We start from the raw sequence: 26,989 nt of genomic DNA on the forward strand, positions 1-26,989 counted from the left end.
AGTGGAATCTCCCTCTACTACCAAACAAGGAGAGGGAGTATTCATCTCAAAATTAATCAAATAAAATGTTCAGACGGAGCAGTTTAGGCATCTTAAACTATTTGCTTCATTCATAGTGACATTAAAGGTCTGATTTCAAAACATCAGCAGAAAGATGCACTGTAATCAGACTTCATGGGCTGAGATCAGAGAAACAGAAGATCTCCTTGCTGCCTATAACATTCTAAGATCTGTCTAATGGTTCCTCTTCAGGGCAAAAAGAAGCCCTGGATCTAGGTTGTTCTAAATATTCCAAACCCTATATACAATTCCACATGAGACAGTAAAAAAATCCCCTCAGTGCAAATAATGCTGCACACTAGGGTTGGGCGGTAATCAAGATTTTCATACCGTCCTTTCTTTCACCTTGGTCTGGCAGGTGATCAAGAACCCGATGGTCATTCTGACAGAGCTCCTCTGTGGAGATGGGAGAACCTTCCAGAAGGACAACAATGTCTGCAGCACCCCACTAAAATCAGGCCTTCATGGTAGAGTAGCCAGACAGAAGCCACTCCTCAGTAAAAAGCACATGACAGCCCGCTTGGAGTTTGCCAAAAGGCACCTAAAAACTAAATGTAACTGGCTATAGTCCTACGATAGGCCTAAACGTTAGAAATATTATGGCCATGCATCGTTTTTGCAAAAGAAGTTAATTTACTTGTGTGGCTGCCAGCCAAATAGCATTGCACTTCTGTTTTCATCTGATGATAATGAAGCTTTTTCATGTCAAATGTCTTGCACTAACATATTTTCTGCGAGGGATGTTGCATGTCCCTGATCACTCTGTTGAGGCAAAAAAAAACACTTGACTTTCGATATAAAACAGGACCCCTGTCAATACACCTGCTCCCGCTTTCTCTTGTTGTGCTATTTACAAACAAACACGTAACTGGCTTCAACTGTGCTGGGGAACGAAGTAAGCTTCATAATATAAAACAATATGACAGGTGAAATAAGAACGCGATCGCTTTCCTCACCTAATGCATTGCAAAAGTTGACTGAAGGTATTTACTTAAATTGCTACAAATATTAAAATGTATTGATAAACTTCAAAGAAATAGTTTCAACGGTATTGAAAAACCTTCCCGTGGCTATTTCCAAATGCCCTGGTATACAGTCTACTGCCCAAGCCTACTGCACACACACACACGCACACTTGGGCACACACATATACACCAAAGGCTGCACAGGGAAGGAGGACAGAGTCAGTGGAAGGCAATGAAACAGGCTGTAATAAACAAGCAGTCAGCCTGTCTGCTGCCCTATTGTTTAGTCTGTGACAGAACAACAACCCCTCAGGCACAGGAACAGTCTCTTGCTGCTACTAGACAATTATTCCCAAGCACAGATGTCTAATTACTATAAAACATCTAGAGAGATGAGGAATGAACATATCACTGCCCTGAGCCCTCCTTTCACCTCCGACGACGTGAATTCCCTTCTTAATTACACTGAATTACCCCTGTAAGGCTATTCTCCTATAGTCATGATCCAGGTCATATCTGTGTGGCAGACATTTCTCAGTGAGCATTGGTGGTTCAGTATTGTCCCCATCACTATGGTGTCCCTCGGGGGTCAATTCTGGGCCCCATCCTTTTTTTGCTGTACATGCTTCCCCTTGGTGACATCATCCACAATCATAACATTCAGTTTCCCTGCTATGAGGATGACACGCAGCTTTATTTACCAATCAGACCCCGTGACCAAGCTAGCTTAGCTACCCTTCACAAGTGTCTTGCTGACATCAAATGTTGGGTGTCTGACAATTTTCTCCTGCTCAATGATAAGAAATCTGAGGTGGTTATAATTTGCCTCCATCCTGCTAGAATCCAGATTGTAAATAATATTGGTAATTTGTCCACCAAAAAAAAACACGATCAGAGAACTTGGTGTCTTCTTTGACGCTGACCTAAACCTTCAGCTGCGTGTAAAGAAGGTTGTCCAGTCCTGCTTTTATCATCTAAAAAAAAAATAGCTAAATTCAAGCCTTTTATTTTAGTCACTGATCTGGAGAAAGTTATACATGCTTTTATTTCCTCAAGCCTACATGAATTGTAACTCTTTGTATGCATGTCTTAGTCAGAAATCTCTCTGTCTATAGTTAAAGCTGCAGTATTTTGAACTGCTTTTAGACAGGCACCAGAAAATCACAACTATTTCAGATTCTCTACACTGGCTACCAGTCACTTCAGTGAATAGATTCTAAAATTGTATGAATCACACAGAAGGCTAGGCCCCATCATTATACATCTCCCCACGAGCCAGGACGCAGCCGGAGATCCTCTAGCAGGGAGGGCACTGCGGCACAGTCTAGGTTGAAAATAAAAGGAGACTGGTCATTTGCCATTAGGGCCCCTAGACTTTGGAATGGTTTGCCAGAGGCTATCAGGCTTGCTGATTCAGTGCCTTTTTTTTAAATCATGTGGAAAACACACTTTTATACAACTGCTTTTAATTAGCTATCTTTTATTCTCCTTCCTCCAGTCTTTATTTGTCAGCTCTTACTGATGTGAAGCACTGTTAGTTGTATTTAAAAGTGCTATAGAAAGTGATGATGATGATGATTATTATTATTATTATGCTGCTGCTACTACTGTACCTTGTGATGCTGTTAGCTCAACATGGCTGTTGACATAACGCATAGACATTTGTCAATGATGAACTAAAGCCAAGAAGAGAATAGAGCTCAGCTGAGAAGAGAGAACAGGGGTCTTATAGGTTCATAGTAGCCTAGATGATGGCCTGGGTTGTTCAAAGGGAAAGCCCGCATGGTGGATAAGAGCCTTTAACGCAGAGGAACTGAAAGAACCTTTCGCCAATAAAAGAAGAAGCCCCTCCAGCATCACAGGATGGATGGCCTAGTTCTAGGCCGACCTTGAAGTGACCTCAATCTCTCAGACTGAGCCTTGTTCTTAGTAAGACACACACACTAGGGTTGAGTGGTATCCAGATTTTCATACATTCCTGTACCATACCGGGTATACGGTATTACCAGCAGTGCTGGTGCTATTTCTTCTCAAACATAAATAAAGATTGCTAACAAAGTATAAGCTTATTCCCATAGTGGATGCTAGCTAAATGATAACAAGTGCAAGCGAACATAAACAAATTGCAAGGACAGACAACCCAGTTCAAAGTTATACAACTATTTCAAAATGCTATAGATTGCTGCATACAACAAATATTATACAGCAGGGATCCTGATCCAGATCCAGGAAGGGATTGATTGTCTCTGTTGTAAGCAAGAAGCTTGAACTTTTAAGTTAGAATGTTCGATAACCAAACACATAGCTGGAGCAAATTTAATTTGGTACATCTTACACTGAACAAAAACATGTAAAGTGTTGGTCCCATGTTTCATGAGCTGAAATTAAAAAAATCCCGGAAATGTTACATACGCACAAAAAGCTTAATTTGCTCAGATTTTGCACAAAAATGTGTTTACATCCCTGTTAGTGCGCATTTCTCCATTGCCAAGACAATCCATTGACCTGACAGATGTGGCATATCAAGAAGCTGATTACACAGAATGATCATCCTGTGCTGGGGACAAAAGGTTACTAAAATGTGCAGTTTTGTCACAACACAATGCCACAGATGTCTCAAGTTGAGGAAGCATGCAATTGGCATGCTGACTGCAGGAATGTTCATCAGAACTGTCGACAGAGAATTTGATGTTCATTTCTCCACAATAAGTCACCTCCAACGTCATTTAAAAAAATTTGTCAGTAAGCCCAACTGGCCTCACAACCGCAGACCACGTGTAACCATGCCAGCCCAGGACCTCCACAGCCGGCTTCTTCACCTGCAAACTGTCAGAAACAGTCTCAGGGAAGCTCATCTGCACGCTCGTCATCCTCAACAGGGTCTTGACCTGACTGCAATTTGGCATCGTAATCGACTTCAGTGGGCAAATGCTCCACTTCGATGGCCACTACTGGCAAGCTGGAGATGTGTGCTGAAGTCTTCACTAATGAATCCTGGTTTCAACTGTACAGGGCAAATGGTGTCATGTGGGTGAGCGGTTTGCTGATGTCAATGTTGTGAACCGATGTGGCGGTGGAGTGATGGAATGGGCAGGCATAAGCTACGGACAATGAACACAATTGCATTTTACCGATGGCAATTTGAATGCACAGAGACAGTAACGAGATCCTGTGGCCAATTGTGCCGTTCATCCGCCACCATCATCTCCTGTTACGGCATGATAATGCACGGCCCCATCTCGCAAGGATCTGTACACAATTCCTGGAAGCTGAAAATGTCCCAGTTCGTCCATGGCCTACATACTTACCAAACATGTCACACATTGAGCATGTTTGCGATGCTCTGTATCGACGAGTATGACAGTGTGTTCGAGTTCCAGCCAATATCCAGCAACTTCATACAGCCATTGAAGAGGAGTGGGACAACATTCCACAGACCACAGTCAACAGCCAGATCAACGTTATGCGAAAGAGATGTGTCGCGCTGCAAACGGTGGTCCCACCAGATACTGACCGGTTCTCTGATCCACGCCCCTACATCTTTTTAACGGTATTTGTGACCAACAGATGCACATCTGTATTCCCACCATGTGAAATCAATAGTCAAGGCAGGGATCATCAAATAGATTTAGCAGCCGGACAATTTTTGGTTGAGCTTATGGTCAGAACATAATCACAAATAATTTGTAGACTGCAAATTTACCACAATAAGTTTTGACTAAAACAATCATTTCAAAGCTTTCTTACATTTGAATATGATCACGTCTCTATTAGGCGTGGGAATAGTTGGGAACAGATTTCTTTAATTGGAGCTGATTTGCCGGTGTTTTTACAGTATTATGTCCAACAATAAAAATAGATATAAGAAATCTTGTGGGGGGGGGGGGGCAAATAAAGCCACCACCAGTTGAGGAACCCTGGATTAGAGCTAATCTATTTATTTATTTCAATTGACTGATTTCCTTTTATGAACTGTAACTCAGTAAAAATCTTTGAAATTGTTGGATGTTGCGTTTCTATTTCTGTTCAGTTTAGATATAGTTAACTAAGTTTGCCAGTTAAGATATTTTACTCGAAAATCATACTGTGGGTATTTCAAAATACCCCAGTATACAGCCTAAGCCTAACACACAGCAGAGATCTCACTCTCACACACTATCTCACAACCAGCTCCTCTGAGATTTAGAGTTTCACTCAGCTTCCTTTTATCAGTCGATAAAGATCAGACAGTGAAAATACTGCAGCGCCATGCTTTGACCAAGTAGCCTCTATCCGGACTGACTGACCACTCACATCCCATCCCACATCCCCTTAGAAGCAGCACTACAGCAGGGCCATCCTGAACAGAGTGGCAAGAAGGCCCATATCTATGGCCAACATCACTCACTTTTATGGAAGTAAGGTGCTGTAGGGTTTAACAAGACATTATACTCATCAAGGGACACGACATTATACAACCATAATACGATGAGGCCCACAAATCTCTGTCTGACTGGTGATGCATTGCAAGCAGGGTTCATTGTGCGGTCCTCAATGTACAGCATTGCCTTCAAATAGAATAGTGGAGCAAAGGTTTTGGGTTGCCTTGCCTACTTGAGCAGCAAAACATCTTGCAAAACAAGAAAATACATTTTTAAGAGTTAACAAAATACCTAAAATTCTATTCAAGCACAAAAAGTATTTTTTAAATAATAGCCTAGCTAGCTCCTAGGTCCACATCCCATTCTGTAATAGAGCATGAAATGCTGCTGTAGGGTTTAAAGAGAGCCAGCTGAGCTGCCATTCACCCAATTGTGTCATTTTCCTCTGAGCCAGTGCCATAGCTGGAGCAGATCCACTGACCAGGGGCGTCTGTGGTCTGCTCTGAGCGCCAGGCAGTTGGGCCTGGTCTGGGACTGGGCCGGTGAGGCACTGCGGCAGGGTAGGCAGCCCGCCCCTGACACAGAGCACCCACGCTGGGGAACGTCTGAGTAATGGCAGGGTAACCTGATCCAGCCGGAGGGAGGAAGGTAGGGAGAGAGTGAGCCATGCTGGTGCCTAAATCATAGCAGGAAGATGGAGGGAGAGAGAGGGAGAGACCGAGAGAGGTTTGGGAGGAGGCCTGGAGACAAGAGGATAAAAGTAAACTAAACTTCCCCCTCCGCCTCTGAGCACACGCACATGCCACACCCACTGCACGGCTGGGGAGTTACTCAGAAAGATGACAGGGAGTGGGCTTGGATTTCAACCTCACCACATGCCATGGCACAGACATATTTCAATACAAAAAGCCCACATGAAACGAGCTAGAGCTACATTTTGTCAAATGCTTGCGCAATTGAGTGACCTAACAGGCATAAATTTGAAAAATATGAATAAATACAACAGAGGATTTAGAGGGGAAAAGCCCAGCACGTGTAGGCTAGTAATGGGTCTCTCTCTACTAGCCTATATGGAGTAATGTCACCTTAAATCTAGACTAGAGCCCGACCAATATGGGATTTAATCAGCTTGACATGATAACCACCAAAAAGCAACTATATCCTCTATAAATACAAAAGTAAATTTTAAAAAACACCTCAGTTTACCTTCTTAGATACAACATAATAAATGTGTCTATCTATGGCAGTGGATAAGAATGCAGAAGTGTTTGTGAACCACAAGCACACTGATAAACAAGAAAGTATTACATTTAGCCTCAAGTAAATCTGAAACTGCACTTTTCACAAGATCAAACAACGCAGTTCATAATGTCATCACTTCGTATTAAGTAGATTCACTACAGTGCGTTACAACAGTTAAAAGGTCATGTAAATACTTTATGGCAATCTTGCAATGATAGTTTGTTCAAAGAACTTTTCAGGAGGGCTGGGAAATGCCATTGCAATTGTATTAACGCCCATTGAGTATGTTTCCTATGCGTCGTCAATGGACCGTGCGGTGCATTCCGTGCGATTGAGAAGATGGCACAGACAGAAAGGGCTGACCTGCTTCTAGCTCTTAGGAAACTTTGCAGTATTTCATTTTTTAAATGTATTATTTCTTACATTATTAGCCTAGGAAATGTGTTATTACATACAGCCGGAAAGAACTATTGGATATCAGATCGGCGGTAACTCACCAACACTACCAGCATTACAACCAGGAATATGACTTTCCCGAATCTGATCTTTTGTTCACACCCCCCCCCCTCAGGGCAATTAAACTGATTCCAGCGGCTGACCCAAAACACCGTCGGCGAAGGAGAGGTACTCTGAGTGGTCTTCTAGTCCGACTTAGGAGGGGCGCACACCACCCACCGCTTTTGAGTATATTACTCGCTAATGTTCAGTCTCTGGACAATAAAGTTGATGAGCTCAGGGTGAGGATTTCTTTCCAGAGGATTTCTTTCCAGAGAGACATCAGGGATTGTATCATACTCTGTTTATCGGAAACATGGCTCTCTCGGGATACTCTGTCGGAGTCAGAAAAGCCAGCAGGATTCTCAGTACATCGCACAGACAGGAATAAATATCTCTCTGGGAAGAAGGACAGGAGTGTATGTTTCATGATTAACGACTCATGGTGTGATTGTGATAGCATACAGGAACTCACTTTGTTCACCCGACCTAGAATTCAATCAAATGGAGACCGTATCGTCTCCCAAGAGAATTATGTTCGGTTATAGTCACAGCCGTGTATGTCCCCCCTCAAGCCGATACCACGACGGCCCTTAACCTCTCTGAGCACGGAACCCGGTAGCGGGCTGAAATTCCACAACATACGGCGATCTCTACATAAATAGTCATATTAAACATTCATGAAAATACAAGTGTCTCACATGTATCGAAAGCCTAGAATCTTGCTAATCCAACTGCGTTGTCAGATTTAAAGCGAAAGAATACGATGTGATTATCTGAGTATAGAGCCCCATAAAAAATATTTAAAAATCCAACAAGCACAGGCGTAACATAATCAAACTGCATTAAAATAAATTGTTTACCTTTGACGATCTTCATCTGTTTGCAATCCCAATGCTCATTGTTAACACAATGAATGATCTTTTGTTTGATAAAATCCGTTTTTATAGCCTAACACGAAACATTTTGTGAACCGCTTGTGTCGTGAATTCCGTCTCATTCCATTTTCGACGACACATTCCAGGTAAATAACCCACACAGAACGTGACTTTTCCAGTCATGTTTGGTTTCATTGGAATCAACTGGTTTGTTTGTAACACAACCAAACCTGATGGGCCATTTTGCGGGACGTATTGACAGAAAGAAACCGATTTGAAGACATCACTGTAAAGACATCACTGTGAACCAATGATATGACCACTGTTTCGTTGATTGACTGTATTTTAACCCAATGACCGTCTTGAAATCTAGCTGGGTAGATAGCCAATGAGCTGAGGTAAGCTGCAATATGCAATGGTTGTGTGTTGGAAGACCAACCCATGTCGTAAACTCCAGCGTAAAGAGAGTCATACGCTATTGAAGTATTATATTACACACAGCGTTGTTTCGGGAAACACGCAGATTCAGCTGTTTTATGTATCAATCAGTATGGCGATTGAGTCAGGGAAAGCTAAATCTAAGTCTAGATATACAGATGTACACACAATTTTAGAAGAAATTGATCTGAAAAGTGAGACAGATTGTTGTAGGACGATTCATTTAGCTATTCCCAAGTGGAGGAATATTTTTTGAACGGAGAGGACACCGTTCTAGCGACTGTGTATAATCTGTAACGTGCCTGCAGAAGAGGAACAATGTCACCGTTTTGGACTGGTAAGTTCTTCTCATGTTGTTTGAAATTAATAATATAAAATATTATTTGTGAAATGAAATGGCCTATTTGAGGCTGTTGAGGGGAGGGCAGGCCCACAACAATGGCCAAAGTGAAATGGAGACAGTAGATGCAGCTAGTCTGTCATAATATAATAGAGACAGTAGATCTAGCTGAAATGTCATAATATAAAAAGAGACAGTAGATGTAGCAGGTCTATAATAATATATTCAACCTTATGTTCTCTGTACTTATATATTATATATATATATATATCTGTTTATTATACCTTAGCAGCACAATATTGTGTAGAGCTTTGACAAAGTTGGTGATGTTATATCCTTCCTGTTTGGCCCTGTCTGGGGGTCTCATCAGATGGGGCCACAGTGTCTCCTGACCTCTCCTGTCTCAGCCTCCAGTATTTATGCTGCAGTAGTTTGTGTCGGGGGGCTAGGATCAGTTTGTTATATCTGGAGTACTTCTTCTGTCTTATCCAATGTCCTGTGTGAATTTAAGTATGCTCTCTCTAATTCTCTCTTTCTCTCAGAGGAGGACCTGAGCCCTAGGACCATGCGTCAGAACTACCTGGCATGATGACTCCTTGCTGTCCCCAGGCCACCTGGCCTTGCTGCTGTTCCAGTTTCAACTGTTCTGCCTGCGGCTATGGAACCCTAAACTGTTCATATTTACTCAAGGTGCTGTCCTGTTGCATCCTCTACAACTACTGTGATTATTATTATTTCACCCTGCTGGTCATCTATGAACGTTTGAAAATCTTGGCCACGTTCTGTTATAACCTCCACCCGGCACAGCCAGAACTGGCCACCCCTCAGACTGGTTCCTCTCTAGGTTTCTTCCTAGGTTTTGACCTTTCTAGGGAGTTTTTCCTAGCCACCGTGCTTCTACACCTGCATTGCTTGATGTTTGGGGTTTTAGGCTGGGTTTCTGTACAGCACTTTGAGATATCAGCTGATGTACGAAGGGCTATATAAATACATTTGATTTGATTGCTTGCTAGCTAGGCTAACTACCTTGCTGGCTAGCTAACATTAACCAAGTGAGCATGTTATGAGGACAGGGCTGCTTGCTTGGTGATGTGTACTTGTGATTATTTACTTATTCAAACACACCGTCACTGGCAAGCTACTCACCGTCAAACCACCATGCCCACTCTCTGATTCTCACATCGTGACTTACGGGCTGAATAAGGTTCAATGAGCAGCTCTTGGAGCTGCCTCTTCAGGCAATATAATATTTCAATGACAAGGCTAATATCGGCTGATAATCGTCAAACAATTTATCTAGACCAGTGTCATTCTTCCCTATCATAACTAAAGACAGTATTTTCCTTACTGCTTCTCCTCATATGTAACACAGTCCTTATTGCAACAAACTATTGACAAAACAATACAAAAGATCATCAAAAATAATATTCTGATATGTAACTATCAATGTTTGCCCCATTATGAGTGCCTTTATCACTAAAATATACTAAAACAGGGTTTCATGAGGTCGTGGTAATTTCAGTTGTCATATTACTTAAAAAGTTAACACCAGAGCCACGATTTCCTCTCATCAACCGACTGTGGCTCAGAACTGGCGCCAGAGAATGTGATTATTATACTCAACACAAATATAAAACACAACTATTTCAATGATTTTACTGACGAACAGATCATATGAGGAAATCTGTCAATTGAAATACATTTATTAAGTCCTAATCTATTGCCTTCACATAAAAGGTAATACAGATATGCATTGGTTGGTCACAGATACCTTAAAAATGAGCTTCAGGATCTCGTCATGGTATGGTCATGATGGTTCATTCAAATTGCCATTGAGAAAAAGGCAATTGTGTTCGTTGTTTGTAGCTTGTGCCTGCCTATACCATAACATTAAATTCTCTGGAAAAAGCTCCTGTGAACATCCCTGCAGTCAGTATGACAATTGCACGTTCCCTCAAAACTTGACACATCTGTGGCATTGTATTGTGTGACAAAAATGCTCATTTTAGAGTGGCCTTTTATTGTCCCCAGCACAAGGTGTGTAATGATCCTGCTGTTTAATCAGCTTCTTGATATGCCACATCAGTCAAGTCAGGTGGATGGATTATCTTGGCGAAGGAGAAATGCTCACTAACAGGGATGTAAACAAATGTGTGCACAAAATTTGAGAGAAATAAGAGTGTGTGTATTAGAGTTCGACCGATTAATCGGAATGGCCGATTAACACCTTTATTTAATCTTTATTTAACTAGGCTAGTCAGTTAAGATCACATTTTATTTTCAATGACTGCCTAGGAACAGTGGGTTAACTGCCTTGTTCAGGGGCAGAATGACAGATTTTCACCTTGTCAGCTCAGGGGATCCTATCTTGCAACCATAACTAGTCCAACGCAATAACGACCTGCCTCTTTCTCATTGCTCTACACAAGGAGGCTGCCTGTTATGCGAATGCAGTAAGCCAAGGTAAGTTGCTAGCTAGCATTAAACTTATGTTATAAAAAACAATCAATCATAATCACTAGTTAACTACACATGGTTGATGATATTACTAGATATTATCTAGCGTGTCCTGCGTTGGATATAATCTGACCGAGCAAACATGTATCTGATTGAGTGGTGGTATGCAGAAGCAGGCGCATAAAACATTCATTCAAACAGCACTTTTGTGCGTTTTGCCAGCAGCTCTTCGTTGTGCGTCAAGCATTGCGCTGTTTATGACTTTAAGCCTATCTACTCCCGAGATGAGGCTCGTGTAACCGAAGTGAATTGGCTAGCTAGTTAGCGCGTGCTAATTGTCGTTGTGTTGCTGGTTCGAGCCCAGGGAGGAGCGAGGAGAGGGACGGAAGCTATACTGTTACACTGGCAATACTAAAGTGCCAATAAGAACATCCAATAGTCAAAGGTTAATGAAATACAAATGGTAGAGGGAAATAGTCCTATAATAACTAGAACCTAAAACTTCTTACCTGGGAATATTGAAGACTCATGTTAAAAGGAAGGACAAGGTTTCATATGTTCTCATGTTCTGAGCAAGGAACTGAAACGTTAGCTTTCTTACATGGCACATATTTTACATGGAACATAGTGCACTTTTACTTTCTTCTCCAACACTTTGTTTTTGCATTATTTAAACCAAATTGAACATGTTTCATTATTCACTTAAGGCTAAATTGAAATAAGTGTTCATTCAGTAGTTGTAATTGTCATTATTACAAATAAATAAAATGTTGTTTTTTTAAAAATCCGATTAATCGGTATCGGCTTTTACGGTCCTCCAATAATCGGCATCGGCGTTGAAAAATCATAAAATCGGTCGACCTCTAATGTGTATAGAACATTACTGGGATATTTTATTTCAGCATCATGAAAACACTTTACATGTTGCGTTTATATTTTTATTATTAAACAATGAACTGAAATAAAACATTGAATAAATGAATGGCTTACTAAGCATACTCTATTAAAAAAATGCTAATCTTGTCACAAAGTGAAACCACGTCCACTTCAAACACTTTCTTCTAAGCACAATTTAGGTCTAACCAGTGAATGAAGCATTCAATAGTCTATTACAGTACCTGTACCACATCCACAATATGGACCTTATTCATTATTCAGATTTAAATGCACTTTCCTTGTAGCAGGTCTGCACTGTTCCACTTACAAGGTGTTCTTCTGCAGGCCTGAATAGATAGTAAGGCCCTCTAACACCCTGACTACACCTCTCGCGTCTGCGTTACCAAGGGCTAAAATAGAAGTCAGTTCTATTTGTGACGCATATCACGCTGCAAGTCCTACCACTCCCCTCTCCTCATTGGTTTATAGAAGCAGATACTCTCGTGCCATCTCATTGGTTATACCCACGTGGGTGATTGAAAGACGAATTGTGTTGTCGTGGTAATACGATGAAAGTTTAGATGCCAATCACCATATAAGTTCAAAGAAGAAAAGGCCTGGAAGGAAGAGAGATGACAAGAAACAATTCGGTTGACTGTTTTATGTGTGGATTAATTTCAGGTAAAATAACTCAATGTGTATATCCCAGGACAAATTAGCTAGCAACAACAAGCTAGATACATAGGACAAATTAGCTAGCAAGTGCAAGCTAGCAAGCTAAATTGCTATAAATGTTTAACCTCTCTAGGGTAGGGGGCAGCATTCGGAATTTTGGATGAAAAGCATGCCCAAATTAAACCGCCTGCTACTCGGGCCCAGAAGATATGATATGCATAACTGGTAAATTTGAATAGAAAACAATCTAAATTTTCCAAAACTTAAAATAGTGTCTGTGAGTATAACAGAACTGATTTGGCAGGTGAAAACCTGGAGAAAAATCCAGTCAGGAAATAGTTTTTGTTTTGTAGTTTTCTATTCAATGCCATGACAATATCCATTGACTTTGGACTCAATTTGCAGTTCCTATGACTTCCACTAGATGTCAACAGTCTTTAGAAATTGTTTCAGGCTTGTATTCTTATAAATGAGGGAGTAAGACCAGTCAATGAGTGGACGCTGACGTGTCACAGAGCTTTTTCATGGCAATCCCGAGAGAGTGCATTTATTGTTTACCTTTTATATTTCTTGTTGTTATTGTCCGGTTGAAATATTATAGATCATTTAGGCTAAAACAACCCGAGGATTTGAATATAAACATCATTTGACAGGTTTATGAATTGATACAATTTGGATTTTTTTGTCTGCCTGTTTTGACTGCGTTTGAGCCTGTGGATTACTGAAGAAAATGCGAACGCGAACAAAAAAACGGGAGGTTTTTTTATATAAAGAGACTTTATCGAACAAAAGGAACATTTATTGAGTAAATGAATGTCTTCTGAGTGCCACCATATGAAGATCATCAAAAGGTAAGGATTACTTTTATCTCTATTTCTGAGTTGTGTAACGCTTCTGCTTGGCTGGTTTACTGTTTGTAATAATTTGTCAACTGGGCTGTGTTCTGGGCTAGGTATGCTTTCGCCAAAAAGCATTTTATAAATCTGACACCGTGGTTGGATTAACAAGAAGTTCATCTTTAAACCTCTGTAAAATATGTTTTGTTTTCTGAATTTTTATAAATGAGCATTTCTGTATTTGAATTTAGCGCTCTGCAATCTCACTGGATGTTGGCCAGATGGGACGCTAGCGTCCCACATACCCTAGAGAGGTTAATGCTTTTCGACCTGTCCCCAAATTAATGTAATGGGTTCAGAGTTTGTTGTGATATTTTAACCTGCATGTCGTGATCGCGTTTGGTGTGGGGGGACAAAATAAATGTATGCACAATGGTGCACGCGCACAGACGGGTTGGGTTCTGTGTAAGGTAGAATCGCTTGATTTTTCATGAAATACCTTTCAGGATAATCTATAGGCTGAATTGAGGTCAGGTTGGTCAACTTCTTTTATAGATGTTTTCACCATTCAAGCTGATAAAAAGGGAGAGAAAAAGCTTTAACATTCAATAACTCATTGTGCAGAAAAATTCAGAAGTAGGTTTGGCGAGGGAATGCCACTGTTTGGAGCTACATCCACACCCCATAACCAGCAGATTAGGTTGCAGTGAGCGAGCCAGCTAGGCTGCAGGAAAGGACAATTGTCTGGTAAACTGGATAGCAACTCAGCTATTTAAATCAAATTTTATTTGTCACATGCGCAGAATAAAACAGCTGTAGAACTTACTGTGAAATGCTTACTTAAAAACCTCAGACCAGTTGAGTATCTGGAGTGTCAACATTTGTGGGTTCAATTACAGGCTCAAAAAATGGCTAGAAACAAAACAATTTGACAGCCTATTCTCGTTCGGAGAAATAAAGGCTACTCATGTGAGAACGCTGTGCACTATTCCTTTCACAGAACAGCGCAAACTGGGTCTAACCAGAATAGACAGGAGTGGGAGGCCCCGGTGCACAACTGAGCAAGAGGACAAGTACATTAGTGTCTAGTTTGAGAAACAGACGCTTCACATATCCTCAACTGGCAGCTTCAACAGTGACGAGGCGACTCCGGGATGCTGGCCTTCTTGGCAGAGTTCTCTCCCAGACTGGCCAATAAAAATAAAAGATTAAGCCGGGCAAAATAACAAACACTGACAGTCGCACTCTTCAAATGCCAACAGACATCGGCCCGATGTCTAGTTTAACACATATGTGCAAAATCGAGGTCAAAGCTGGTTGTGCATACCTATATAACGTAGGTACATGACAATGACGCCAAGTAAAATTTTGCACTACACATGCAACACAGCATTCCAAACCTAGCCCACAATGTCTGCTGTGTGGATCGAGCAGTCAACAAGTCAAGCAGTCATTTGAAAGAGTAAGAACATTTCAGTAAGACAATTCAAAGGCGAAATCCATTAAAAAAGGCCAAGATAATGGAATTCATTGCCCTTGACAATCAACCGTTCTCTGTCGTGGGTGATGTTAACTGTCGCAGACTGGTCGTTCACCGGTACACACTACCATGTGCTCTATTTTTCAGATGTTGCCCTACTGGAGTTACACAGTAATAGCGTCACTGCTATTAGTTTCACAACTGCACCAGCGATATCAGCCCCATGAGCATGCAGAGTCTCACAGTACAGTGGGTCATCGAGGATTTCGTACTGAGGAAAGTTGTATTGCATGCTCATGAATATGCTTGTTGTCAAACCGCTACTGCCATTTCAATGGCATTTGAGAACATGTTTAAACATGAACACACTAGCTAGCTCCGAAACAACAATTTGAAACAACTGATTCAAGAAATAAGCTTATCAACTGTGCCTGCAGCAGAAGTGATACCCTCTGTCATGGCATTGAAACGCCTGCTCAACAAAACTGCCGACACAGGCTGTGAACAAGCGAGTTGGTGGCACTCTCTTTACTATGTCTTCACCATGCTCGACGCTATGTACAAGGACCGCTACTTTAATGCAGACAAGAAACAGGGTTTACGTGAAATGTTACATACACAACTGAACAAGATGGAAACGGACACAGTAAAATGAGCACTGAGGAAGAGAGGCCATGGACAGACAGAGCTGAAACTTCACTGCTTAACATGTATGATGAAATCCTGGTTGAGAATGAAACGACTGGACAACGAAACAGCACAGCAAGTAAGTGAAAAACATAATCAAACCTATTTCTTTCTGGTAATGGGGACATACATAAATGCCAACAAAATAACTTTTTGGTCAGTGTGGTGTGTGTGTGTGTGTGTGTGTGTGTGTAACCTTTATTTACCTAGGCAAGTCAGTTAAGAACAAATTCTTACTTACAATGACGGCCTACCCCGGCCAAACCCGGACGATGCCGGGCCAATTGTGAACCACCATATGGCACTCCCAAACACGGACGGATGTGATACAGAATGGATTTGAACCAGGGACTGTAGTGACACCTCTTTCACTGAGATGCAGTGCCTTAGATCATTGCGTTCCATGTGTGTGTTAACTATTTAAGTGTACTAGAATGCTTAAAAAGGCCTCAAACTGTAAATATCTGTATTGTTTTTTGGGGGCAAGGAAAATATGGGATATCGGTATCGGACAAAAATGTCATACAGGTGCAACCCTAAAATAAGGCATTTTTGTTTTGTTCAAAATTTGGGCGAGTTCAAATTGTTTATATTTTACTAAAAACAGCCTTTTTTAGTAGCATAGAAAAAAAACTAGAAGCATGGATGTTACAGGCAATCTGCCTGCCAATCAAAGTCAACACACAAGCATTCGCAACTGCAGAGTAAGTGAACATTTAGTGACGTAAACTCCTTTTGTTAGCAAAAGTATCTGAAAATCATGTGCAAGAAAGTGTAAGCAAGTATTAAGGATCACTGAGGACAAGGAAAGTAATGCTATTGAGGTTGATTTGGAGGATAACGAAGAATTGGTTCGAAAAAAGGGAGACTCCTCTGTTGTTTGAAACTGGTTTGGCTTTAAGACTTCCGGCGCCGACAGAGATGGCCGCCTCGCTTCGCATTCCTAGGAAACTATGCAGTTTTTTTTTTACGTGTTATTTCTTACATTAGTACCCCAGGTCATCTTAGGTTTCATTACATACAGTCGAGAAGAACTACTGAATATAAGAGCAGCGTCAACTCACCATCAGTACGACCAAGAATATGACTTTCACGAAGCGGATCCTGTGTTCTGCCTTTCACCCAGGACAACGGAATGGATCCCAGCCGGCGACCCAAAAAAACAACTTTGTAAAAAGAGGGAAACGAAAGCGGTCTTCTGGTCAGACTCTGGAGACGGGCACATCGTGCACCACTCCCCAGTATACTTCTCGCCAATATCCAGTCTCTTGACAACAAGGTTGATGAAATCCGAGCAAGGGTAGCATTCCAGAGGGACATCAGAGACTAACGTGGAAACGGAAACATGGCTCACTGGAGAGACGCCATCGGAGTCAGTGCAGCCAGCTGGTTTCTCCACGCATCGCGCCGACAGAAACAAACATCTTTCTGGTAAGAAGAGGGGCGGGGGCGTATGCCTTATGATTAACGAGACGTGGTGTAGTCACAAAAACATACAGGAACTCAAGTCCTTCTGTTCACCTGATTTAGAATTCCTCACAATCAAATGTCGACCGCATTATCTACCAAGGGAATTCTCTTCGATTATAATCACAGCCATATATATTCCCCCCCAAGCAGACACATCGATGGCTCTGAACAAACGTTATATTACTCTTTACAAACTGGAATCCATACATCCTGAGGCTGCATTCATTGTAGCTGAGATTTTAACAAGGCTAATCTGAAAACAAGACTCCCTAAATTGTATCAGCATATCGATTGCGCAACCAGGGCTGGCAAAACCTTGGATCATTGCTATTCTAACTTCCACGACGCATATAAGGCCCTGCCCCGCCCTCCTTTCGGAAAAGCTGACCACGACTCCATTTTGTTGATCCCTGCCTACAGACAGAAACTAAAACAAGAAGCTCCCACGCTGGGGTCTGTCCAACGCTGGTCCGACCAATCTGATTCCACACTCCAAGACTGCTTCCATCGAACTGGGATATGTTTCATTCAGACAACAACATTGACCGCTGATTCGAAAGTTCATTAGAACGTGTGTTGAAGATGTCGTTCCCATAGCAATGATTAAAACATTCCCAAACCAGAAACCGTGGATTGATGGCAGCATTCGCGTGAAACTGAAAGCATGAACCACTGCTTTTAATCAGGGCAAGGTGACCGGAAACATGACCGAATATAAACAGTATAGCTATTCCCTCCGCAAGGCAATCAAACAAGCGTCAGTATAGAGACAAAGTAGAATCTCAATTCAACGGCTCAGACACAAGAGGTATGTGGCAGTGTCTACAGTCAATCACGGATTACAAAAAGAAAATCAGCCCCGTCACGGACCAGGATGTCTTGCTCCCAGGCAGACTAAATAACTTTTTTGCCCGCTTTGAGGACAATACAGTGCCACTGACACGGCCTGCAACCAAAACATGTGGATCTCCTTCAATGCAGCCGTGTAAAACATTTAAACGTGTTAATAACCATCGCAAGGCTGCAGGCCCAGGCGGCATCCCCAGCCGCGCCCTCAGAGCATGCGCAGACCAGCTGGTGTGTTTACGGACATATTCAATCAATCCCTATCCCAGTCTGCTGTTCCCACATGCTTCAAGAGGGCCACCATTGTTCCTGTTCCCAAGAAAGGTAAGGTAACTGAGCTAAACGACTACCGCCCCGTAGCACTCACTTCCGTCATCATGAAGTGCTTTGAGAGACTAGTCAAGGACCATATCACCTCCACCCTACCTGACACCCTAGACCCACTCCAATTTGCTTACCGCCCAAATAGGTCCACAGACGATGCAATCTCAACCACACTGCCCGAACCCATCTGGACAAGAGGAATACCTACGTGAGAATGCTGTTCATCGACTACAACTCGGCATTCAACACCATAGTACCCTCCAAGCTCGTCATCAAGATCGAGACCCTGGGTCTCGACCCCGCCCTGTGCAACTGGGTACTGGACTTCCTGACGGGCCTCCCCCTAGGTGGTGAGGGTAGGCAACAACATCTCCACCCCGCTGATCCTCAACACTGGGGCCCCACAAGGGTGCGTTCTGAGCCCTCTCCTGTACTGCCTGTTCACCCACGACTGCTTGGCCACGCACGCCTCCAACTCAAATCATCAAGTTTGCGGACGACACAACAGTGGTAGGCTTGATTACCAACAACGACGAGACGGCCTACAGGGAGGAGGTGAGGGCCCTCGGAGTGTGGTGTCAGGAAAATAACCTCACACTCAACATCAACAAAACTAAGGAGATGATTGTGGACTTCAGGAAACAGCAGAGGGAACACCCCCCTATCCACATCGATGGAACAGTAGTGGAGAGGGTAGCAAGTTTTAAGTTCCTCGGCATACACATCACAGACAAACTGAATTGGTCCACCCACACAGACAGCATCATGAAGAAGGCGCAGCAGCGCCTCTTCAACCTCAGGAGGCTGAAGAAATTCAGCTTGTCACCAAAAGCACTCACAAACTTCTACAGATGCACAAACTTCTACAGATGCACAATCGAGAGCATCCTGGCAGGCTGTATCACCGCCTGGTACGGCAACTGCGCCGCCCACAACCGTAAGGCTCTCCAGAGGGTAGTGAGGTCTGCACAACGCATCACCGGGGGCAAACTATCTGCCCTCCAGGACACCTACACCACCCAATGTTACAGGAAGGCCATAAAGATAAAGGACAACAACCACCCGAGCCACTGCCTGTTCACCCCGCTACCATCCAAAGGCGAGGTCAGTACAGGTGCATCAAAGCTGGGAACGAGAGACTGAAAAACAGCTTCTATCAAGGCCATCAGACTGTTAAACAGCCACCACTAACATTGAGTGGCTGCTGCCAACACACTGACTCAACACCAGCCACTTAATAATGGGAAATGTAAAATATATCACTAGCCACTTTAAACAATGCTACCTAATATAATGTTTACATACCCTACATTATTCATTTCATATGTATACGTACTGTGCCTTGCGAAAGTATTCGGCCCCCTTGAACTTTGCAACCTTTTGCCACATTTCAGGCTTCAAACATAAAGATATAAAACTGTATAGATATAAAACTTTAACAAATCAAAAACTGAAAAATTGGGCGTGCAAAATTATTCAGCCCCCTTAAGTTAATACTTTGTAGCGCCACCTTTTGCTGTGATTACAGCTATAAGTCGCTTGGGGTATGTCTCTATCAGTTTTGCACATCGAGAGACTGACATTTTTTCCCATTCCTCCTTGCAAAACAGCTCGAGCTCAGTGAGGTTGGATGGAGAGCATGTGAACAGCAGTTTTCAGTTCTTTCCACAGATTCTCGATTGGATTCAGGTCTGGACTTTGACTTGGCCATTCTAACACCTGGATATGTTTATTTTTGAACCATTCCATTGTAGATTTTGCTTTATGTTTTGGATCATTGTCTTGTTGGAAGACAAATCTCCGTCCCAGTCTCAGGTCTTTTGCAGACTCCATCAGGTTTTCTTCCAGAATGGTCCTGTATTTGGCTCCATCCATCTTCCCATCAATTTTAACCATCTTCCCTGTCCCTCCTGAAGAAAAGCAGGCCCAAACCATGATGCTGCCACCACCATGTTTGACAGTGGGGATGGTGTGTTCAGGGTAATGAGCTGTGTTGCTTTTACGCCAAACATAACGTTTTGCATTGTTGCCAAAAAGTTCAATTTTGGTTTCATCTGACCAGAGCACCTTCTTCCACATGTTTGGTGTGTCTCCCAGGTGGCTTGTGGCAAACTTTAAACAACACTTTTTATGGATATCTTTAAGAAATGGCTTTCTTGCCACTCTTCCATAAAGGCCAGATTTGTGCAATATACGACTGATTGTTGTCCTATGGACAGAGTCTCCCACCTCAGCTGTAGATCTCTGCAGTTCATCCAGAGTGATCATGGGCCTCTTGGCTGCATCTCTGATCAGTCTTCTCCTTGTATGAGCTGAAAGTTTAGAGGGACGGCCAGGTCTTGGTAGATTTGCAGTGGTCTGATACTCCTTCCATTTCAATATTATCGCTTGCACAGTGCTCCTTGGGATGTTTAAAGCTTGGGAAATCTTTTGTATCCAAGTCCGGCTTTACACTTCTTCACAACAGTATCTCGGACCTGCCTGGTGTGTTCCTTGTTCTTCATGATGCTCTCTGCGCTTTTAACGGACCTCTGAGACTATCACAGTGCAGGTGCATTTATACGGAGACTTGATTACACACAGGTGGATTGTATTTATTATCATTAGTCATTTAGGTCAACATTGGATCATTCAGAGATCCTCACTGAACTTCTGGAGAGAGTTTGCTGCACTGAAAGTAAAGGGGCTGAATAATTTTGCACGCCCAATTTTTCAGTTTTTGATTTGTTAAAAAAAGTTTGAAATATCCAATAAATGTCGTTCCACTTCATGATTGTGTCCCACTTGTTGTTGATTCTTCACAAAATAATACAGTTGTATATCTTTATGTTTGAAGCCTGAAATGTGGCAAAAGGTCGCAAAGTTCAAGGGGGCCGAATACTTTCTCAAGGCACTGTATATACTGTACTCTATATCATCTACTGCATCTTTATGTAATACATGTATCACTAGCCACTTTAACTATGCCACTTTGTTTACATACTCATCTCATATGTATATACTGTACTCGATACCATCTACTGTATCTTGCCTATGCCGCTCTGTACCATCACTCATTCATATATCTTTATGTACATATTCTTTATCCCCCTACACTTGTGTGTGTGTGTATAAGACAGTAGTTTTGGAATTGTTAGTTAGATTACTTGTTGGTTATTACTGCATTGTCGGAACTAGAAGCACAAGCATTTCGCTACACTCGCATTAACATCTGCTAACCATGTGTATGTAACAAATAAAATGTGATTTGATTTGAAAAAAGGGAGTCTCCTCTGTTGTTTGGAACTGGTTTGGCTTTAAGATATCTGACCTCGACCAACAAACAGTACTGTGTAAGTTGTGTCAAGCATTGTGCTAACGAAAAGTGGAAACACCAGCAATCTTTTTCACCACCTGAAAACAATGCATGTCTGCGAATATGAAGAATGTACCAGAATGCGTGCAACAAACCGCAGAGCAGCAGAGCTGAAGACATCTTCAAGCCAGATCCGCACTCAGCTATCACTCAAGGTATCATTCGTTAGTGGTACTCCCTATGACAAGAAGAGCAAGTGGAATGAGATAACGAGTGCAATTACATATCACATAGCGAAAGACATGGAACCAACTCAAAATGTGGAGAAAGACGGTTTCAGAAAGTTGATTCAAACTCTAGACCCAAGATAAGAGATCCCGAGCTATAAATACTTCAGCAAAACATGTCTGCCAAAACTCTACACAGAATGTTGGGACAGAGTTGCCAACGAAAGCAGGAATCAAGAGGATAAAATGGTCAGATTTGCCAAATGGAGGGCGAGGGAGAGCTTTGTATGCGTCTCTGTGTGTGGAGTAAAGGTGGTCTAGAGTTGTTTTCCTCTGTTTGCATATGTGACATGCTGGTAGAAATTAGGTTAAACGGATTTAAGTTTTCCTGCATTAAAGACCAGTCACTAGGAGCGCCGCTTCTGGATGAGCATTTTCTTGTTTGCTTATGGTCTTATACAGCTCTTTGAGTGCGGTCTTTGTGCCAGCATCGGTTTGTGGTGGTAAATAGATGGCTAATAATAATATAGATGAGAACTCTCTTGGTAGATAGTGTGGTCTACAGCTTATCATGAGGTTTACAGCTTATCATGAGGTTTTCTACCTCAGGCGAGCAATACCTTGAGACTTCTTTAATATCAGACATTGAGCACCAGCAGTTATTGACAAACAGACACCCCTGCCCCTCGTCTTACCAGACGTAGCTGCTCTGTCCTGCCGATGCACAGAGAAGCCAACCAGCTCTATATTATCCCTATAGTCGTTCAGCGATGTCTCTGTGAAAGATAAGATATTACCGTTTTTTAATGTCCTGTTGGTAGGATAGTATTAATCGTAGATCGTCCAGTTTGTTTTCCAATGATTACACATTGGCCAATAATACGGATGGTAGTGGTGGTTTACCTAGTCGTCGGAAAAATCTTACAAGGCATCCTACCCTCCTCCCACATTTTATTTTCTTCACGCGGATGATGGGGATTTGGGCCTTGTCTCGACAAAGCAGTATATCCTTCGTGTCGGACTCATTAAAGAAACAATCTTTGTCCAGTTTGAGTTGTTCTGATGTCAAGAAGCTCTTTTCAGTCATAAGAGACAGTAGCAGCAATATTTTGTATAAGATTGAGTTACAAACGATGCGAAAAAACAAACAAAATAGCAGTTGATTAGGCAGCCATCCCCTCCGGCGCAATTACCTTCCATCTTCTAAATTAAGTTCCAGACTCATTTAAATGCATCCTCTGTGTTTTGATCACCCTTTTGTGAACCCTTTTATTTGTATAAATATGCCAGCCTTGCCTGGTTTAAGACATGCCTCTGTATTGAATCTCATTGTTCCTCATCATTGTCATCCAACCAGCCACACCTAGTGATTCATTACATAGGCTCATTTAGCAAAATGGTAATACTGAATTTTTCATTGTGTAAATTTAGCTAAGAATCATACTGGGGTATAACCATTTTGACAGCAAGATTACACCATCAATGACCATATCATTGAGAATGCATTACACACAAAATACAGAATGTACTGTGTATGTGTATATTTTTGCATGTAGTCTCACCTTGCATAGCAGCTCTCAGTTCATACCATGAAATGATACTCTTCCTGTATAATCTAACTATTCTCCAGAACTCACTATTCTCCAGATTTGGCACGCGTCTAACATACTTTCTTGTTCTTTCATTTAAAATGTACTGACTGCATTTAAGATGAGTAGAGTTGATCTCTAGTTCAGGGTTGTACTAATTAGTCCAAACACCTCAAATGTTTTGTTTTGTAACTAAAATTAGGGTTTCTATTAGACAAATCCAGGGAGGTCCTTCCTGGTTTCGTTCCGTTTAAGAAACATTTTGCAACAGAATCGGTGGAATGAATACACCTCTCCTTTCTTTCTTGAGATTTGGGTTGTGATATAGTTGAGATTCAAACAGTAGAGTTGAGCACTAGTTCAATTTCAGTAAAGCAATTTCTGTCCTACATCATGCAAGCGATATTGACTTGGTTATGATTGACCGGAAATGTTATATAAACAGCCATTCCTCCTTAACTCTCTCTCCCCTCCCTCACTCCTCTCGCCACATGTGAAACCACACTGTAGCGCCTAACATGCCAAAGTAAATGACTCACATCTTTCAAACAGTGTGTTTACACTAGATCAGAGTAAAACATTTCCACTGGATAACACTGTACTGTATCTGACCTTCTTACTAAAAAACTGAGGGAATTTATTTTCAGTGTTACAGGAAAGCAATGCGTTAGGCATAATTACAAATACTTTATCATTAGCAATTAGCATTGCATGCTATTTGTTTGCCTGGCTACCCAAACGTTATGCCACGACAAGTTTCTTCTCCATAAGGAGTCTGGATCTGATTACAACCCCGACGACATCCCATTGTAGACTGTCTGATTAGTCGCAGAAACCGATGGGTTGGGCCAGAGCCAGAACACACGTGGGTAAAGCGGCGTTTAAAAATGTGTCATTGGCTTTGATATTCTGATAGGATAAGGTTAGATATTATCCAATCTCTTTGTTCTGTACAACACTCCTCATTTTGATGTCACCACAAACGACTTCAATTATAGCAGTCTCACACGGACGTATGCTAGCTAGTGAATGATAGAGCAGCAGAATAAATCAGTTTGAGTTGTCAGGCAAGCTATTCGTAGGACTGTGGTCCATTTGATAGAGGTAGAAGTAGGTATATTTGTCCACATGCTGCTTGAGGGAAAGCAAAACAAACGCCATAGATTTGTAAGGAAATCACCCTGGAACACAACACAAACATGTAAGGAGACATTGTCATCACTCTGTCCAGGGCTAAGATTTGAGATGTCTTTCCCATTAGTGGAAAGTTCTCCCCTGCCATCATAAAGCCACCTCAGTGAATCACACCATAGCCCTCCCTTGCAGGGAACACTGACAGTGCATATTCAGTGTTGCTCCAGACATTTAGGCCTACTGCCATTCATCTGACTGCATGCTGTTCTTTTCCTTTGAAATAGGACATGCAATATTTTAAGGGGGGCATGTTTAACAATAACATGTATCATAATAAATTAACATTGCGCTAACAAATGGCAGTACCTTCAGAGTACTTCAGAGACGTAACCTCTTCCCCAAGCTAATTGCACATGCGTGGAAGTGAAATCATCCCGTGAGAAAAGCCTTGCTACAGGTGGGCCTCCAATTCTCAATTACAAAACAACTTAGTGAACTTTTCTACTGTGTTTTATTTTATTAGAAAAAGGTACGATTGAATTAATCGTACCTATTAAACTATTGCACGGGGGATTTGTCTATATAGGCCAGGCAACCATCAGTGCAAACAAGCATTTCGCGACACTCGTAATAACATCTGCTAACCATATGTATGTGACCAATACAATTTGATATTTATGGCACCTGTAGCCCTATAAATGAAGCGCGGCGTCATTTATAGGGCTATGGCACCTGCACAGGTAAATGTAGTATCAGTATACAGTGCATAAAACTACCCAGTTACATTATTGGTATCATATAGATTTTCTAAATGCAACTACGAATGGCATAAAGCTAATCTGTTTTCTTATCTTGTCTGATCCTGAAAGTGCCATGGACGACTGACCTATATGACGTGTGCTGATATGACTGTAAATACACGGCTGTCGTGTTTGCAAAGGAGAGGAAAGCACACATTCGCAAATATTTCGCACACCTAAATAAACGGATAGTACAATGGTTATTTATGATTTCCTGATATACAATGTTATGGAAAGGCCTAAGCCTGCTATCGCTCTCTATCGTTACAGTCCTATTGGCTGACATTACCTCCGCAATACAGCAAGCCCATTGGATTACGCTTTGACGAAATTGTCGAGGTATTTTAAGACATCTCACCTGTATCCCCAGTTGTTTTGGAGGCTTCTTCGTTAATTTGTAAATTGCGACATGTTCAATTCTTGCAGAACGGCCGATCTTCCAAACTGTTTCTCGACAGACATTTTGAGCAGTACCTCCAGCCAGGGACGGCAGGTGAGAGAGTAGTAAGTAGACCGTTTTTCAATCCAAATTGCAGTCAAATGTCTGTTTTTAATAGTGAGAAAATGCGAAACTGTAAATATAGTATGCTTTGATTACGATATGTTTCATGCATTTTGTAAAGAATGGCATGTGTCGCAGTCGCATAGTTTCCCGAAACCCTCTTTTCGAGTGGAATGGTATGGCTCGTAGAATGTAGCCAATGAGCGGCGTTGAAATGCAAACCTCCAATATTGTCAAGAGGAAAGGGGTTGTCCTTTGCCTGACGCTTGCACGTACAGTGGAGTGAACAGAGGGGAATGAGTACATGTTTCAGAGGACAGCTTCACATAGGTATAGGTCTAGGTTTAGGTTTATTAGAACATCTTGGTAAATACTGCAGAAACATCCATAAGTGACTGTAGTTGGACCCCAAACAGTTTGGGTGTCATTATTTTTCATAAAAATAAACACTACAGTAGGTTTAATCAAATAATGAGAAGCCTTATTTTTCTGTTATGTTAGTAAAGTATAGTAGTTGTAGTAGTACTAGTAGTGATAGTGATAGTAGTAGTGGTAGTACTAGCAGTAGTAGGCTATTCTGATGACAGTTCCATGATAGACGCACACCATGTTGCTTCTGTAACATGTATGTGTATTCAGTTACACACACACACACACACACACACACACACACACACACACACACACACACACACACACACACACACACACACACACACACACACACACACACACACACACACACACCAACAGAACACACATTCGTTCACAGCTTCTGGGTCCCTGGCAGCTCCCTGAGGGTGTAGAACAGTATGCTGCTGACTTCCTGGATGTATTCAGGCGTAATGTTTTTAGTTTTGCTGCGATCAGAGTCACTTCAGGCTACACATGTCCTGTTCAGTTAACCACTGTCACAGGCTTTAGTGAATGGTCCCTGGCAGGTGGTGTTGCTCACTTCTGCGGCTGTGAAGTGAGGCAGAGAGAGATAGAGGGGGTCTTTCAAAGTCTGAGC

At 42.0% G+C, this 26,989-nt stretch overlaps 1 protein-coding gene across 8 annotated transcripts in view; it reads right to left on the reverse strand.

The window, feature by feature from the left end:
* LOC118374643 (zinc finger protein 438-like) overlaps window positions 1–26,134 on the reverse strand; it is a 107,500-nt gene extending 81,366 nt beyond the window's left edge. For 4 of the 8 annotated variants that reach the window (XM_035761107.2, XM_035761114.2, XM_035761121.2 and 1 more), the window contains exon 1: window positions 25,834–26,134. The gene's annotated coding sequence lies outside the window, so the exon portion shown is untranslated. Of the gene's footprint in view, window positions 1–21,861; window positions 21,964–25,764 lie in introns of all 8 variants that reach the window. The other 4 variants (XM_035761130.2, XM_035761161.2, XM_035761137.2 and 1 more) reach the window with 3 other exon arrangements.
* Between the last annotated feature and the right edge of the window lie 855 nt (window positions 26,135–26,989).

Source organism: Oncorhynchus keta, chromosome 4, assembly GCF_023373465.1.
Source record: "Oncorhynchus keta strain PuntledgeMale-10-30-2019 chromosome 4, Oket_V2, whole genome shotgun sequence".
Taxonomy (NCBI): Eukaryota; Metazoa; Chordata; class Actinopteri; order Salmoniformes; family Salmonidae; genus Oncorhynchus; species Oncorhynchus keta.